This window comes from Anser cygnoides, unplaced genomic scaffold (assembly GCF_040182565.1).
Source record: "Anser cygnoides isolate HZ-2024a breed goose unplaced genomic scaffold, Taihu_goose_T2T_genome scaffold_46_1, whole genome shotgun sequence".
NCBI lineage: Eukaryota > Metazoa > Chordata > Aves > Anseriformes > Anatidae > Anser > Anser cygnoides.
This window is the reverse complement of record NW_027103070.1, coordinates 528,037-546,829: the sequence shown is the minus strand read 5'-3', so window position 1 is coordinate 546,829 and position 18,793 is coordinate 528,037. Positions and strand designations below refer to the sequence as shown.

The following is an 18,793-nucleotide window of genomic DNA, read 5'->3' as shown; positions in this document are numbered from 1 at the left end:
CTTTCTGGACTTTTTCAAGGACCTTACCATCCTTTTTATATTGTAGAGACCAGAACTGCACACAAAATTCAAGGTGAGGCCACAACAGTGCTAAATATAGTGAGAGAATCACCTTTTTTGACTGGCTAGCTATGCTGTGAAATTTAAAGTGACTCAAATAAGGATAATATGAAATTTGTAGTGTTACAATCCTTTTTATGATACATAAAGACCATAAGGTCTTGTCTGATCTTGTTTGACTGCCTGTGTATCAGACCATTAACTTTCACACAGTTGCCCTTACACTGAGTGCAATGCCCTTTCATTGAGCATAACTGTTTCTTGACTAAAATGTGAAGTGTCCAAGATGCAAGGAATCCACTCTTGATTTGAGGATTCTAAGGATGCAGGATCTGCAGGGGTTTTGTTTTAATCGCTGATCATTAAATCCAGCCTTTAACCTAGAACCACCAAGTCCACCATTAAGTCATGTCACTAAGCTCTACATCTACACGCTTTTTGAAGACCTCCAGGGATGGTGACTCAGCTACTTTCCTGGGCAGTCTGTTCCAATACTTCACAACCCTTTCAGGGAAGAAATTTTTCCTAATATCCAACCTAAACCTCCCCTGGTGCAACTTAAGACCATTTCCTCTTGCCTTATCACTTAGTGCTTGGGAGAAGAGACCGATCCCCACCTCGCTATAGCCTCCTTTAAGGTAATTATAGAGCACGATAAAGTCTCCCTTGAGCCTCCTTTTCTCCAGGCTAAACAACCCCACCTCCCTCAGCCGCTCCTCATAAGACTTGTTCTCCAGACCCTTCACCAGCTTTGTTGCCCTTCTCTGGACACACACTTCTCTGGCACCTCAATATCCTTCTTGTTGTGAGGGGCCCCAAACTGAACACAGTACTCAGGGTGCGGCCTCATAAGAGCTGAGTACAGCAGGACAATCACTTCCCTAGTCCTGCTGGCTGGTGTTTGTTCATTGTCTTTAAAAGGAATTCAGAGAATCTGCTGAGAAGATAAGGTTTTGCAATTTACGACCTTGTTAAGGGGAAGACTAAGCGAGTAGATAGTGGGGAGGGGGGGTGTTGGATAAACGTCCTTGGTAAAACAAAGACTCTGTGAAATACTGTTTGCTGCTTTTGCTTTTGCTACCCTTGAACACGAGCACAACCCATGATCATTGAAAGAAACAGAACGAACTGCACAGCTTCAGAAGATTCAACAAGTCCTGACAAGCCGAAACTTGGATGCTGACAAGCCGAACTTGGATGCTATAAAACGGCGACACTGAAAAGGGAAAGTTGCGTGCTGTGGTGGAGCGGAGACTCCCCAGCCGCCCAGCGCTGTTTTGCTTGTACCTGCTTACTTAATTAATAAATTATCTTCGATAGACCAGAAAATTGCGTGGTCTCGCTTATAACAAATTTGGTGCCGTGACTCGGATAAAGGCAAATTGACTGAGGACCCTTTCGGGGGAGGCGCCCCGCCGATTTCGGCGGCCCCTGGAAGGGAAAGCCTCACTCGAGCCCTTCACCGACGAACCCTAAAATTAGGCACAAGCAAATAAAACCGGTAACCCCAAGCAATCTTTGTGCATGAAGACCGAATGAAGACTCAGGATTGAGTAAGTATAGGCCGGTGATCCATTCGGTTGGGGTTGGAAATCCTGGAACACGACATACGAGACGTCCAATTGCGGACGAAGCGAGTGTGGACCCCTCGGTAGTGTGGTTCCCACATCCCGCGAGGGCCTGGCCCACGAAAAGGGGGAAGCGTTGTGTGTGAGTGTGTGAAGGTGTTCCGGACGATGGGGCAGAAGAAAAGTAAGCCTTCTGGCCCCATGGGAAGGGAATCCAGTGGTATAGGGATACCCTCCATTCCCTCTGATAGCCCGTTAGGGTTAATGATTAAACATTGGAATGATTCCCCTTCTAGGCGGGGAAAGAACAAAGTTAAAATGATTTATTATAGTATTGAAGTGTGGGGCAATAAGCCCATAAAAGGGGACAGTGTTTTCTGACCCCCGTTTGGTTCTTTTGAGGATTGGGTATGTCAAGCCTTAAATATTTATGTAAACTCCAAAGAGCCCTCTAACTTGGAAGAAAGCGAGTATGCGCACCTCTGGATAAATTCAGATTTGAGGACGCATTTATACCCTCTAAAAGAAAAAGGAGGGAGGAATAAGAAGAATAAGAAGAGGAGAGACTTAGAAATCCCACCACCACCCCCACCCTATGTACCACCGCCTGCACCAACGGCCCCTGTCCCTAACGGACTTTGCGAGCCAATAATATCAGACGAATCAGAGGAATCAGAGTCAGATCATGAGATACAAGGGCCAATAACTAGAAGTAGGGCAAGAAATCAAAAGATTGATCTAGGAGGAGGACTGTATCCGTTGCGAGAAATAGCAATGGGAGGACCCCAGCTGGGGATGGGATATGTAGCAGTCCCCCTTAACTCAGGGGATGTTAGAGATTTTAAAAAAGAAATGGGAAGCCTGTTGGAGGACCCACTGGGGGTAGCAGAACGAGTAGATCAAATCCTGGGTCCCAATATATATACCTGGGAGGAATTACAGTCCATCCTGGGAATCCTCTTTACATTAGAGGAAAGAGGAATGATTAGGCGTGCCGGTATGCGAATTTGGGATCAGCAGCACCAGCAGGGGCCAGCTGCAGACGTAAAGTGGCCAATGCAGCAGCCCAATTGTAACAACCAAGACCCTATACACCAAGGGCATATGCAAGACTTAAGAACAATCATAATTCAGGGAATACGAGAATCTGTCCCTAGGGGACAGAACATAAATAAAGCTTTCAATGAACAGCAAAAAAAGGATGAAACCCCGACAGAATGGTTAGAAAGACTGCGAAAGAACTTGCAGTTATATAGTGGTCTGGATCCTGGAACCCCCGTCGGGGAGGCATTACTCAAAGCTCAGTTTGTAGCAAAATCATGGATAGATATTAGAAAAAAAATAGAGAAGATAGAAGGTTGGCAGGACAGAGGGTTAGATGAACTCCTGAGGGAAGCACAGAAGGTGTATGTTCGTAGAGAAAATGAAAAGGAACGGAAGCAAGTGCGTATGATGGTGGCAGCGGTACGGGAGGGACAGAGAGGAGTTGGGTTGAATCGGAGGTTTGGCCTCATGCATGGGAAATTCAGAAAGGAGAAAAAGAGTGGCCAGGGACAAAGAAATGTGACCTGTTTCTATTGCAACACAAAGGGTCACATGAAAAGAGAGTGCAGACAGAAGAAGGAAGATGAGAAGATGTTCAAAACTGAATAGGGGTGTCAGGGGCTCTATCTGCTGGGGATCCGAAATAAAAATGAGCCCTTGATAAAACTAAAAGTGGGTCCCCAGCGTGAGGAGGTGGAATTCCTCGTAGATACAGGGGCTGAAAGATCAACAGTTCAAACCTTACCCACTGGATGTAGGGCCTCTACAGAAAAAGTGCAGGTGATCGGAGCAAAGGGGGAGCCCTTTGGGGTCCCTGTTATAAAGGAAGTAACCATTGAATCTGATTCTAAAGAGGGTAAGGGATCTTTGCTCCTAGTACCGGAGGCCGAATATAATCTGTTAGGTAGGGATTTAATAATAGAGTTAGGAATAGGGTTAGGAGTGATAGGTAAAAAGTTAGAAATTAAGTTGTGCCCGCTTCGAGTAGAAGACGAAGCGAATATTAATCCTGAAGTCTGGTATACCTCAAAAAGCGTAGGGAAATTGAATATAAGACCTTTCAAAGTAACTGTAAAAAAAACAGAAATACCGATTAGGATAAAACAATACCCTCTTTCAGAAGAAGGAAGGAGAGGGCTGAAACCCGAGATCCAAAGATTATTGCAGCAAGGGCTGTTGGAGCCTTGTATGTCTCCTTTTAACACTCCTATCTTACCAGTAAAAAAGAAAGATGGTAAATACAGACTAGTACATGATTTAAGGGAAATTAATAAAAGAACTGTTGCCAGGTTCCCTGTGGTGGCAAACCCACACACCCTGTTGAGCCACCTACATCCGGAGGATCAATGGTATAGTGTGATCGATCTGAAAGATGCATTTTGGGCATGCCCTCTGGACGAGAAATCTAGGGACTATTTTGCTTTCGAATGGGAGGACCCAGACACACATAGAAAACAACAGCTGAGGTGGACAGTTTTGCCTCAGGGTTTTACAGAATCCCCAAACTTGTTCGGGCAAGCCTTGGAGCAAATTTTACAAGAATATAATAGGATACCGGGCACAATAATGATTCAATATGTGGATGATCTGCTAATAGCAGGGAAAGATGAGGATGCCGTGAGGCAAGCTAGCATTAGCCTGCTGAATTTTTTGGGGTCACGGGGATTAAAAGTGTCTAAGTCAAAATTGCAGTTTGTAGAAGAAAAAGTGAAATATTTGGGTCATTTGTTAAATAAAGGGACAAAAGGATTGGATCCTGAAAGGGTTAAAGGAATTCTAGGGATAAAAGCCCCAGCTACTAAAAGGCAGGTACGGCAGTTGTTAGGATTGACCGGATACTGTAGACAATGGATAGAAGATTACAGTGGAAAGGTTAAATTTTTATATAACAAGCTGAATAAGGATGGATTACTCAAATGGACAAAAGAAGATGAGGAGCAATTAGAAAAATTAAAGGAAGAGCTTGTGCATCCGCCAGTTTTAAGCTTCCCAGAGCTAAAGAAACCATTCTTCTTGTTCGTAAATAGTACAGAGGGAACTGCTTACGGCGTGCTTGCCCAAGAGTGGGCAGGCAGTAAAAAACCTGTGGCCTATTTATCTAAATTATTGGACCCCGTTAGTAGGGGTTGGCCTAGCTGCTTGCAGGTAGTGGTGGCAGCTGCCCTATTAGTGGAGGAAGCTCAAAAGATTACATTCGGGGGAGAAATCAGAGTTATATCCCCCCACAATATATGTGGGGTGTTGCAACAGAAAGCTGAAAAATGGATTACAGATGCAAGGCTGCTAAAATATGAGGGAATTTTAATATCTTCACACAGATTAACATTAGAAACAACCTCAGTACAGAACCCTGCCCAATTCCTTTATGGTGAACCGAGCGAGCAGCCTGAACATAATTGCCTTAGAAATATAGAAGAGCAGGTAAAATTGAGACCTGATTTGGAAGATGTGGAGTTACCCTTAGGGGAACAGATATATGTAGACGGATCCTCGAGGGTAGTTGAAGGGAAAAGAAAATCGGGATATGCATTGGTTAATGGAAAAACATTCGAGGTAATAGAATCAGGCCCTCTGAGCCCGAGCTGGTCAGCACAGGCCTGTGAGCTATATGCAATGCTAAGAGCTCTGAAATTGCTGAAAGATAAAAGTGGAACAATATACACCAATTCTAAATATGCATATGGAATAATCCATACCTTTGGAAAAATATGGGAAGAAAGGGGACTAATTAATTCTCAAGGGAAAGGGCTGGTTCATGAGGAGTTAATTACCCAAGTGCTACAAGCTGTAAGGGAACCAAAAAACATCGCTGTGGTACATGTCAAGGGACATCAGAAGGGAACAAGCCCTCAAATTAGGGGAAACAATTTGGCAGACCAGGAGACCAAAGGGGCACCACTCCTGTGTGTATATGAGGTGACAAAAAGGGCTGATTGCCCGAGCTGTGGAAAGGGGGAGGATTTGAAGAAATTTCCATGCTATGATTGCTGGAGTGAATGGGGAGTGGATGGGATTGAATGCAATTGCTCTGAGGAAGAGAGCCCGCCTTATAAAAACTGCTACAAGTGCGGGCCGGCTAACTCCCTGTGGTCAAATGAACCCATACCCCTCCCCCTGATCTGTTTCACTACCACAGAAAAGGACAAGATGACTCAGATGGGGATTCGAGAAAATGATAAAGGGAAATGGGTACTGCCCGATGGACGGGAAGTGTTACCAAAATCAGTAGCTATGAGGGTGCTATGGAGATTTCATGAACAGACGCACTGGGGTACTCAGGCGTTGGTGGATCAATTTGCCACATATTATATGTGTATAGGGATTTATAATATAGCAAAGAGAATCGTAAATGATTGCATAACTTGTCGGAGGGTAAATGCTCAACACATGACAAAAAGGGTCCCGGGAGGAGGACGAGAATTGGCACATCGACCTTTTGCAAAGATTCAATTGGACTTTACTGAACTTCCAAAAATGGGGCGATATAGATACTTATTAGTTATTGTAGACCACCTCACAAACTTTGTTGAAGCATTCCCTACGGCAAGGGCCACAGCTCAAACCGTGGTAAAGATATTATTAGAAAACATCATACCTAGATACGGGGTAATAGAAACAATTGATTCTGATCGGGGACCACATTTTGTGTCAAAAGTATCCCGTGATACCATGAAAGCTTTAGGAATTAAATGGGAATATCACACTCCCTGGCATCCTCAGAGTTCCGGAAAGGTAGAACGAATGAATGGAGAAATTAAAAAACAACTTACTAAGCTCATGTTAGAAACAAAGACTTCTTGGATAAAATGCTTGCCGTTAGCCTTGTTAAACATACGTACTAAACCCAGGGCTGACCTGGGAATCTCACCCTTTGAAATGCTATATGGCATGCCTTATGATTTAGAGGTACCTCTTGATCACCCTCGTTTACAAGATGATAAAATCAGGCCCTATCTAATACAGCTAATGAACCGGAGAAGGGAATTACAGAGGAAGGATTTAATCGCACAGCGCCCCCCGTTGGACATGGCAGTACATAACATACAGCCAGGTGATAAAGTTTTGGTCAAAACATGGAAGGAAGTTTCACTGACACCACAATGGGAAGGTCCCTATGTTGTTTTGCTCACTACAGAATCTGCCGTTCGAACTGCGGAAAAGGGATGGACACACGCCAGTCGTATTAAAGGACCGATCCATGACGAAAAGTGGGAGATTGCTCCAGGAACTGAGGACCTGAAGCTCACCCTGCGACGGACCCGATAAGTATCGTGGGTTAAGGCAAAGGCCCTCCCCTGAAGAACACTACTGCTGCCGAGAAGAACTAAAACCTCGTAGTTGGTCGCAACCCAACTGACAAGCAAGGCAGAGGAGTGAATTAGTGGGGAAAGATGGGTCTCGGCCATTCCTATTGGTATTTGGGGGTCCTCGCAATAATCACCTCCTGCATCGCGACTCAACACCACCCACACCAGCCTTTCCAGTGGAGTCTGATAAGAGGGGAAGACACCACTATGGTACAACAAATCATTACGGCTGGTGCCCCCAGTTTTAAGACAGACCTTTGCAAAATAACAACCGTAAAACCGTGCAATAATCGATCAGATTTCTATCTTTGTCCAGCCTCCCATCCAGGAAAAGGTTACTGTAATGTCCCAACTCAGTATTTTTGCGCTTCCTGGGGATGTGAGACTATTGCCTCAGCATGGAATCCAGGTGGGGGGAAAGACAAATATTTAGCTGTCCAATTTGGACCTAAGGGCTGTGTAAACCACAGGGTAACAAGGTGGATACGTGGGGCTCCCCTCGTTAGGGGAAACTGCACGTTTTTATGGATAAATGTAACTAACCCTACGGATCAGGGATGGATTTTTGGAAAAACTTGGGGAATACGATATTATGAGCACGGAAGCGACAGAGGAGGATTTATTCTAATTAAGAAAAATAGGCCACCAGAGGCACCGCGACCCGTGGGGTCCAACCGAAGTTTGGGACCACTTTATACGGTGCCCCGCTTCACACAGTCTAACAAAAGCATAAGTACGACCGAAACAGCACCCCCTTTGGCCCAATTCCCCAGTGTTACCGAGGGAGATATGATTGCCCCTATAAACGGTATGTGGAAAGTCATAAATGCTAGCTTCCAAGTGCTCAATCAAACCAACCCGGATATAACAAGAGGGTGTTGGCTGTGTGTTGGTATTAGGCCTCCGTACTACGAAGCAGTAGGGGATATGGGGACCCCTGAATACTCAAACGAAACTAGTCCCTACAAATGTAGCTGGCGACAGGAGATTGGGATAACACTAACTCAGGTCACGGGAAAAGGTAGATGTGTGGGGACAGTCCCAAATGGGAAGAGAAATTTATGTGATATTACTGAAAATGGGCATCAGTCACATAATTGGTTAATTCCTGCAAAGAACACTAGATGGGTATGTTCGTCTTTGGGGATAACACCATGTCTATCTTTAAAATTGTTGAACTCTTCTCATGATTTTTGTGTACAGGTACTAATTATACCTAGGATTCTTTACCATTCTGAGGAGTATATGTACATTCAACGTGCTATGGCAAAAAACCGCTTCAGGAAGAGAGAGCCTATTACGGCTGTTACTTTAGCCACTCTGATGATTCTGGGGGCTGCAGGAGCCGGAACTGGAATTACCTCTCTGGTAAAACAAAGCCAAGAATTTACCTCTCTACGCATTGCTGTAGATGAGGATTTGGCCCATATCGAGCAATCTATATTGTTAGTGTTGGGGAGAATCGAATGGATGTTTTATTAATGTCTCTTAGGTGATGGGTCATACAGTATAATTAAGCATTGCCAAATGTACTTACATTATCAATTAATTTATGTATACTGGGAAGTTTAGGGAGTATATTATCAAATAATCTATGTATACTGGGAAACTTAGGGAGTATACTGAACAGTCAAATGAATCTTTGAAGGGGAACCCTGGGAGGGAACAGGTACAACCTGACCTTGGATAAGGGCCTGGAAGTGCTGAAATGAGTTGAAGCAGAACCAAGAAGCGGAGGGAGCATGCGTCGAGTGAGAAAGGTGAAAAGTTTAGCAGAGAGGAAGACTCCTTACTTCATCTGGACGACCACCTGGACGACCACCAGAGAGCACCACGCATGTGCAAATGGGAGGAGAGCTAATTAGAATGGAATGCGAGGCTGATGTTGCAACCTGTAATGAATATCACAGTATCACAGATTTCTAGGTTGGAAGAGACCTCAAGATCATCGAGTCCAACCTCCAACCTCCAATATGTATGCCTTACGTAATGTTGAATGTATAAATAATGGCTGGGAAGTAACGGGACTTGAAGCCAGATTTGGGCACCTGCCCCGGCTTCCAGCGCTGAATAAAGCACCTTCATATAATCACTTGGTGGTTATGTGGTTGCTACGCTAACATTTTGGCGACCCAGATGGGACGGCGTGGGCACTGCTGAGGCGGATCGTGTCTCGGTTTCGCTCCAGCCGGCACCGAGGGATTCTCGGGGAGCAGTCGACCACGACCGACCTCCGCTGCTCACGACGTACCACTGGAGCGGTAAGCAAAGGTGCTTTCAACTTTGGGTATTCGGTACCGATTTGGTTGGGAAAGCCTGCCGGTCAGACGCGGCGAAAGCCACGCTCAGTTGGGCAGGGAGCTCCCGGGGTAAGCCTAGGCGCCGTCCGTTAGACAGAGCGAAAGCTCTGCAGGTTCGGCATTGGTGGTTTGGTATTGGTAATTGTATTGGTTTGTGCTGAAGGGTCAGCACCTGGTATTATTGGTATGTGGTAAGCACGCTGCTGCTCCGGCAGCTTCTGGGAGAGCGTGCTGCTGCTCCGGCAGCTTCTGGGGGAGTGTGCTGCTGCTCCGGCAGCTTCTGGGGGAGTGTGCTGCTGCTCCGGCAGCTTTTGGGTTTGTATCATAAGCTCAAAATGAAAAAGATTAAAGGAATTCTGGGAAAAGATGTACCTATCCCGCGAACATCCCCACTGGGGTGTTTGCTAGCACATTGGAAAGAGGGAGGTTTTGGTCAAGAAATGCGGAAAGGAAAGCTGATTGATTATTGTAATATTTGGTGGCCACAGTATAAACTAGAGGACCAAGAAACTTGGCCTGAGAATGGAACATTGCAATATAATACAATTTTACAATTAATGCTATTTTGCAAGCGGGAAGGAAAATATGATGAACTGCCGTATGTGGAATTATTCTTTTATTTGCGCCGAAAGCCTGAATGGCAGCATGCTTGTGGAATAATGGTGCTTGAAGTTTCAACTGAGGAACGTTGTTGTGCATGTACTAAGGAGGGACGCTGTATACAGCATCAGGCAATAGAGAATAATAAGTATCATGGGGAAATGAATAATGGAAATATTGATTTGGAAGTTGCGCCGTCGGCTCCGCCGGAAGAGCCAGGACAGGGAGGGAAAAGGGAGAATGAAGATAGCAGTAGTGATGGAGAATCCCCGACTTTAGCCTCCCCTGTGTCACATAGGACTCGGCAACAGCGAAGGGCAGGAGAAACTATAAATGAACAGAGAGGGAAAATAATCGCTCCCCTCAGGCAAGGAGTGGGGACAGAAGGACCGGTATATGTTAAGGTGCCTTTTTCAGCTGGGGACTTAATGATATGGAAACAAGCAGCCGGCACCTACAGGGAAAACCCAGATAAAGTAGCCAGGGTAATGAAAATGATAATTAAAACCCAAAATCCCGATTGGGATGATCTCCAGGTGATCCTGGATACTTTGATGGACTCGACAGAAAAAGACATGGTATTGTGGGCAGCCAGAGAGAGAGCCCGAGAAGATATACGAAATGGATTAGTGCTTGGAAATCTAGATCAAAACTTCCCCACCGAGGATCCCCAATGGGATTATAACACAGGGGATGGAATAAGGAAGCTGAAGAGATATCAAGATTGGGTACAAGTCGGGGTACAGAATGCCATGCCCCGGACCATAAATTGGTCAAAATTGTATAATGTCAGGCAAGAAAAAGCGGAATCACCTTCCGCCTTTTTAGAGAGATTGAAAGAAACTGCTAAGAAATATACAGATTTAGACGTAGAGACTGAGCAAGCTAAAGCTCAATTAGCACTCTTCCTGGGACAAGCCCAAGAGGATATTAGGAAGAAATTGCAAAAGTTGGAAGGTGCAGATTTGAGAAATTTGGATAGGCTGTTGGAAATAGCCTGGAAAGTGTATAATAACAGAGAAAAGGAAACGACAAAAAGGCAACAACAGAACTTATTAGCAGTAATTCAAGGGAGAGAACATGCAGGATTAAGGGGCAGGGGAAGAGGAAATATTAATGGTCGAGGTAGAGGAACAGGGAGAGGCTACCCGAGCTCAGGGGGAAACCGGCTGGGTCTTAACCAATGTGCCCATTGTAAGGGGGAGGGTCATTGGAAAAACGAATGCCCTCTCCGTGGACAGCTGATCGTTGGTGGGGGAAATTCGTTCCGAAACCAAGAAGCAGCCAAGGCGATGGTTCTGGGGGAATACAGTAGCTGACTAGGAGATCCGGTAGCAGAAACTAAAGAGCCCTTAGTAAAAATTCAAACAGGAAATAAGGAAGTAAAATTTTTAATTGATACAGGGGCCACATATTCAGTACTCAATAGATTAAGTGGTAAGATAGGGGAAAGGAAAACTACTATTGTAGGTGCCACCGGGAAGGAGGAAATACGGCTGTTCTTACAACCCCTTGATTTATGGTTTGGAGGTAAAGAAATTACGCATGAATTTTTATATGTACCAGAATGCCCTATTCCTCTTTTGGGACGGGATTTGTTAACTAAACTAAATGCTACCATAACGTTTGAAGATGGAGAATTGATTATGAGAATCCCGGAATCAAAAGTGGGACAAATATTAATGATTAAAGAGAAGGCTGTTCCTCATATACCAAAAGAGGTAGAAAATGCAGTAATGCCTACGATTTGGGAAACGGACGTGCCTGGAAAATCAAAAGTAGCCCAGCCAGTAAAAATTGAACTTAAGGAAGGGGCCCGACCGGTACGGATTAAACAGTACCCATTGAAGCTAGAAGCTAGGCTAGGAATAGTAAAGATTATAGATAAATTTCTTAGCTACCACATTCTGGAGGAATGCAAATCCGAATATAATACCCCAGTTTTCCCAGTAAAGAAACCTAATGGGGAATACAGGCTAGTGCAGGACCTTAGGGCAATAAACGAAATAACAAAAGATATTCACCCAGTGGTGGCTAATCCTTATACATTGTTAACATCTGTAAAAGAGAAATATAAGTGGTTTACGGTAATTGATTTAAAAGATGCCTTCTTCTGCATACCCATTGACAAGGATAGTAGAAAACTCTTTGCTTTTGAATGGGAAAATCCACGGAACGGACGAAAGATGCAACTGACCTGGACAAGATTGCCTCAAGGATTCAAGAATAGCCCGACCCTCTTCGGCGGTCAACTAGCTAAAGAAATAGAAGATTGGATTAACCAAGGACAGATTCAGGTACCAAAGGATCGATACCTGCTGTTACAATATGCGGACGATATATTAATAGCTACCGAAGGAGAGTCAGAATGTATTCAGGTAACTATTGATATTTTGAATCAATTGGGACTAAATGGGTACAAGGTTTCTAAACAAAAGGCACAAATCGCGTGCACAACAGTAATTTATTTGGGATGTGAAATTTCTCAAGGACAAAGAAAATTGGGAGTTAACCGAATACAAGCTATTTGTGAAATCCCCGAGCCGCGAAATTTGCATGAACTACGGGCTTTCCTAGGTATGTCCGGGTGGTGCAGACTGTGGGTAATGGACTATGGACTCATAGCAAAGCCCCTCTATGAAACCCAAAAGGCCTGTACATTTACCTGGGGAAAGCCACAACAAGAGGCCTTTAAGAAATTAAAGGAAGCCCTGATAAAGGCGCCTGCCTTGGGCTTGCCGGACTTATCAAAGGACTTCCAGCTGTTTGTGCATGAGAGACAACGATTGGCATTAGGAGTACTGACCCAGCGACTTGGGAGCTGGAAAAGACCTGTGGGGTATTTTTCTAAACAACTGGATGCGGTAAGCGCTGGATGGCCCTCGTGTTTAAGGGCCGTGGCAGCCACAGTCCTTTTAATACAGGAAGCCAGGAAGCTCACATTAGGGAAACGAATTGAGGTGTTCGTGCCACATATGGTGACTACGGTATTGGAGCAAAAGGGGGGCCATTGGCTATCGCCCAGCCGAATGATGAAATATCAAGCTATACTAACTGAGCAAGATGATGTAATCTTAAGAACTACTAACTTATTGAACCCAGCAGTGTTTCTAGGAACAACTACGGAGGAAGGAGACCTCAGTCATGATTGCGTGGAGATCATCGAACATACCTATGCCAGCAGAACAGACTTAAAGGATCAGCCTCTGGGGAGACCGGATTGGGAACTTTTCACGGATGGAAGCAGCTTTGTGGAAAATGGGACTCGTTACGCAGGATACGCGGTAACTACATCAAAGGTAGTGATTGAGGCAAATTCCCTACCTCCGGGAACTTCAGCCCAACGAGCAGAAATAGTTGCCCTGACACGAGCCCTGGAACTAAGCGAGGGTAAGAACGTGAATATTTGGACAGATTCAAAATATGCATTCGGGGTAGTTCATGTACATGGGGCATTATGGAAAGAAAGGGGAATGCTATCCTCACAAGGGACTAATATAAAATACCAGGAAGAAATATTGAAATTAATAACAGCTGTACAGAAACCCCAACAGGTGGCCATAATGCATTGTAAAGCCCATCAAGGAGGGATGTCAGAGATTGCAGAAGGTAACAGACTGGCAGATTTGACGGCCCGGAAGGTTGCGCGTGAAGTATGGAAAGTAATGGCTCTAATTCCATCAAAGGTAGGCCTCTCTTGTTTTAAATTACCTAAAGACCCAAAGTATTCAGCAGAAGACGAGAGACTTGCAAATTTGATGAAGGCCCAGAAGAATCCTGACGGATGGTATGTGACTACGACAGGACAACTCATAGTGCCTCCTATAGTAATGCGAGAAAACTTACAAATAAAACATAATGAATGTCACTGGGGTGCAGGAGCAATGGTGACCTATTTGAAACGAGGTGTCATCTCGGTACACATGTTAACAATGGCAAAGTCAGTAACGTCAAAGTGCGAGCTTTGTTTAAAGAATAATCCGGTAGCAAGGAAACATGCTGAGATGGGAAGAACTAGGGCTGGGATAGAGCCTGGAGATTACTGGCAAATAGACTTTGTGGAACTGCCTAAAGCAAGAGGTTATAAATACCTATTGGTAGGGGTTGATACTTTTTCAGGATGGCCGGAGGCCCTTCCCTGTCGCACCAACCAAGCAAAGGAAACGGTAAAATGGTTACTACAGGAAATAATCCCTAGATTTGGTGTACCATTGGGTATTTCTTCAGACAGGGGACCACATTTCATTGCCAATGTGGTTAAGGAGGTTAGTAGGTTACTGGGAATCACCCAGAACACCCTATCCCACTTACTCCACCTCCATCCTATAGTACTAGCGTTAACAAGCAGGCATAGAGGAATCAATAAGATAGTAGACTAACGAAGATGCGTTAAGATTATACTTACTAATCTCTATATCAAGTTATACTCACTAACCTCTACTAACCTGATTCAACCTAATAGTAATGAAAATACTTGCTCTTGGTATGAGTGAAGTATTTTCAAAGGGGGGAAATGTTAGTGTTGGGGAGAATCGAATGGATGTTTTATTAATGTCTCTTAGGTGATGGGTCATACAGTATAATTAAGCATTGCCAAATGTACTTACGTTATCAATTAATTTATGTATACTGGGAAGTTTAGGGAGTATATTATCAAATAATCTATGTATACTGGGAAACTTAGGGAGTATACTGAACAGTCAAATGAATCTTTGAAGGGGAACCCTGGGAGGGAACAGGTACAACCTGACCTTGGATAAGGGCCTGGAAGTGCTGAAATGAGTTGAAGCAGAACCAAGGAGCGGAGGGAGCATGCGTCGAGTGAGAAAGGTGAAAAGTTTAGCAGAGAGGAAGACTCCTTACTTCATCTGGATGACCACCTGGACGACCACCAGAGAGCACCACGCATGTGCAAATGGGAGGAGAGCTAATTAGAATGGAATGCGAGGCTGATGTTGCAACCTGTAATGAATATGTATGCCTTACGTAATGTTGAATGTATAAATAATGGCTGGGAAGTAACGGGACTTGAAGCCAGATTTGGGCACCTGCCCCGGCTTCCAGCGCTGAATAAAGCACCTTCATATAATCACTTGGTGGTTATGTGGTTGCTACGCTAACAATATCAGCTTTAGAGAAATCTGTGCGATCCTTATCTGAAGTAGTACTACAAAATCGTAGGGGATTAGATCTGATTTTTCTACAACAAGGAGGACTGTTTGCAGCCCTAAGAGAGGAGTGTTGTGTATATGCTGATCATACTGGAGTAGTAAGGGACACAATGACTAAATTGAGAGAAGGGCTAGAAAAACGAAAAAGGGAAAATGAAGCCCACCAGAATTGGTATGAATCCTGGTTTGATTACTCACCTTGGCTCACTACACTGCTATCAGCTATAGCAGGACCTTTGTTGCTGCTCATATTTACACTAACTTTTGGACCATGTATATTCAATCAAATAATCGCGATTGTAAAAAAACAATTAGAGGCAGCTCACCTTATGCTTGTGCGTGCGAAATATGAATCTCTTGAACAGGAGGAGGATGACGCAGAAACTTTAATATTGAGCAAACAATTGCTTCAAAAATTCATCAATGAACAAAATATGTTAGAAAAAGAAAAAGGAGGGATTGTGATAAATTAGCGGGTGTTTGTTCATTGTCTTTAAAAGGAATTCAGAGAATCTGCTGAGAAGATAAGGTTTTGCAATTTACGACCTTGTTAAGGGGAAGACTAAGCGAGTAGATAGTGGGGAAGGGGGGTGTTGGATAAACGTCCTTGGTAAAACAAAGACTCTGTGAAATACTGTTTGCTGCTTTTGCTTTTGCTACCCTTGAACACAGAACGAACTGCACAGCTTCAGAAGATTCAACAAGTCCTGACAAGCCGAAACTTGGATGCTGACAAGCCGAACTTGGATGCTATAAAACGGCGACACTGAAAAGGGAAAGTTGCGTGCTGTGATGGAGCGGAGACTCCCCAGCCGCCCAGCGCTGTTTTGCTTGTACCTGCTTACTTAATTAATAAATTATCTTCGATAGACCAGAAAATTGCGTGGTCTCGCTTATAACACTGGCCACACTGTTTCTGACACAAGCCAGGATGCTGTTGGCCTTCTTGGCCACCTGAGCGCACGGCTGGCTCATATTCAGACGGCTATCGACTTGGTGTCCAACAGGACCTCCAGGGCCTTTTCTGCAGAGCTGCTTTCTAGCTGGGTAGCCCCCAGCATGTGCTGGTGCCTGGGGTTGTTCCTTCCCAGGTGAAGGACTCTGTACTTCTCCTTGTTGAACTGCATGAGATTTTTGTTAGCCCACCTCTCCAGCCTATCAAGGTACCTCTGGATGACAGCATGACCCTCTGGTGAGTCAGCCACTCCCCCCAGTTTCATGTCATCCGCGAATTTATTGAGGGTGCACTCTACCCCATCATCCAGATCATTAGTGAAGATGTTAAGCAGGACTGGACCCCTTGAGGTACTCTGCTCATTACTTGCCTCTAACTACACTTTGCACCACTGACATCTACCCTCTGGGTCCATCTGTTCAGCCAGTTTTCAATCCACCTCGCTGTCTGCTCATCCAGCCCATACATCAGCAGCTTGTCTATGAGGATCTTAGGGGGGACAGTGTCAAGTTTCTTACTGAAGTCTAGGAAGACAATATCCACTGCTCTCCCCTCATCCATCAGGCTGATGACTTCATTATAGCTTATCAGGTTGGTCAGGAATGGCTTCCCCTAGGTGAATCCATGCTGACTACTCCTGATGGTTTTCTTTGCCCTTCATGTTTCTGGAATTGGTTTCCAGGAATAGTTGCTCCATTACTGTTCCAGGGATCTTCCTGTGTAAACCGGTGTCCCATTTCCTTCTGGAGAGGGCCCATATTTTCCCTAGTCTTCCTTTTATCAGACGTACTTGTAGAAGCTCTTCTTGTTTACCTTGACATCCCTAGCCAGATTCAACTCCATTTGGGATTTAGCTTTCCTAACTTCATCCCTGGATGCTCTGACAATGCCTCTGTATCCCTCCCAGGTTACCCGTCCTTGCTTCCACCCTCTGTAGGCCTCCTTTTTGTGTCTGAGTTTGGCCAGGAGCTCCTTGTTCATCCATGCAGGCCTCCTATGGCATTTTTGCCTGACTTCCTCTTTGTTGGGATGCATCACTCTTGAGCTTGGAGGAGGTGATCCTTGAATGTTAGCCAGCTTTCTTGGGCCTCTCTTCCCTCCAGGGCCTTATCCCATAAGACTCTAACAAGCAGATCCTTGAAGCTGTTCAAAAAGCAGACTCTACCAAGCAGATCCAAAAGCTGTTCTCCTGAAGTCCAGGGTGATAAGCTTGCTGTGCACCCTCCTTGCTGCCCTGAGGGTCTTGAAATCTACCATCCCATGGTCACTGCAGCCAAGGCTGCCTTTGGCCTTCACATTCCCCACCAGCCCCTCCTCATTGGTGAGAATGATGTCCAGCAGAGTACCTCTCCTTGTTGGTTCCTCTATCACGTGGAGGAGAAAGTTATCATCAATGCATTCCAGGAACCTCCTGGATTGCCTGTGCCCTGCTGTGTTGTCCCTCCAACAGGTATCAGGGTGGTTAACACCCCCATGAGAACCAGGACTTGTGAACATGAGGCTGCTCATATCTGTCTGTAGAGGGCCTCATCTGCTTGGTCTTCCTGTTTGAGTGGCCTGTAGCAGAGTCCCACTATAATGCTGCCTAAAAAACCCCACCTGCTTCTGGAAAAAAAAAAAAAAGTTTGGAATATGATATGTGAGAATTACAGTTGTGTTTTTTCAGTGGAAAATTCCACTAACCTTGCATATTCAAAAGTGATTGTTCAGGCATAACAGTGGGGAGTACGTTAAGCAGATAAGGGGACAGTGGAAGGTCCCATCGTCCCAAAATAAGGAGGATAGATAAGAAAAACAGGATGAGCAGTGTGAAATCAGTAAAAAGAAAAAATCACAGGCCCTCTAGTCACAAGAGAAGAAGGAAAAAAAATGAAAAGGAGAAATTAATGGTTGGTCAAATAAAATGATATGGCAATAAAAATATATGGTATAGTAATAGGCGTTGAATAGTTTGTGAACCTGTAGTACTCAGCCAATGAGGAAACAGGGGAGGAATTAAGCGTTGGGTAATAGGGAATATAAGGTTATAATATACTTTTGGAAGGCACGCACGACACGGACTCCTGATGGCTCTTGAACAGCAGGACCTTTTTTGCCATTTTTCACCACTACATATACTTTCCCCGTAGCCCCACATGCTGTCCACGTGCCCGAATCTGTCTTACAATTAGTTAGAGACACTCAGACATGTGCCTTGAGCCAGCCAGCAATTGGCCACTGCCCAAAGCTCATCTTTAACATTTTAGCCAATTTACTTTATCTCGTCCTTGCTCAAGTTTTTGGTTCTACCGCTGTTTTCCTCATTATCTCTAACTCAGGGACGTGTGAAACAGCGCAAAGCCACCTGCGAATTCCTTTCCCACAAAACAGCACAAAGCTCCCTGCAAATTCTTCTCCCACAACTTTTGGCTTATATTCAGACAGCTATCGACCAATACCCCCAGGTCCCTTTCTGCCAGGCAGCTTTCTAGCTGCTCTTCCCCCAGCCTGTAGCATTGCATGGGGTTGTTGTGCCCCAAGTGCAGGATCCAGCACTTAGCCTCGTTAAACCTCATGGTCTCCGCCCATCAGTCCAGCCTATCCAGATCCCTCTGTAGAACCTTCCTACCCTCGAGCAGATCAGCACTTGCGCCTAACTTGGTGTCGTCTGCAAGCTTACTGAGGGTGCACTCTCCTGGTGCCTTTGTGTGCTGTGAATAGATGACTAGGGTTGTTAAGTCCGGTGTGGGCGGGGGGGGGGGGGGGGGGGGGGGGGGGGGGTCGTTGGTGGAGAAGAGCTTTTGTCAGG

At 45.0% G+C, this 18,793-nt stretch overlaps 1 long non-coding RNA gene across 1 annotated transcript; it reads left to right on the top strand.

Annotated features, from left to right (window-relative positions):
• Nucleotides 1-960: 960 nt before the first annotated feature.
• Nucleotides 961-7,336, top strand: LOC136789465 (uncharacterized). Its single transcript, XR_010828199.1, has 2 exons — nt 961-1,613; nt 6,808-7,336. It is a non-coding gene; the product is annotated as an uncharacterized lncRNA (long non-coding RNA).
• The last annotated feature ends 11,457 nt before the right edge of the window (nt 7,337-18,793 follow it).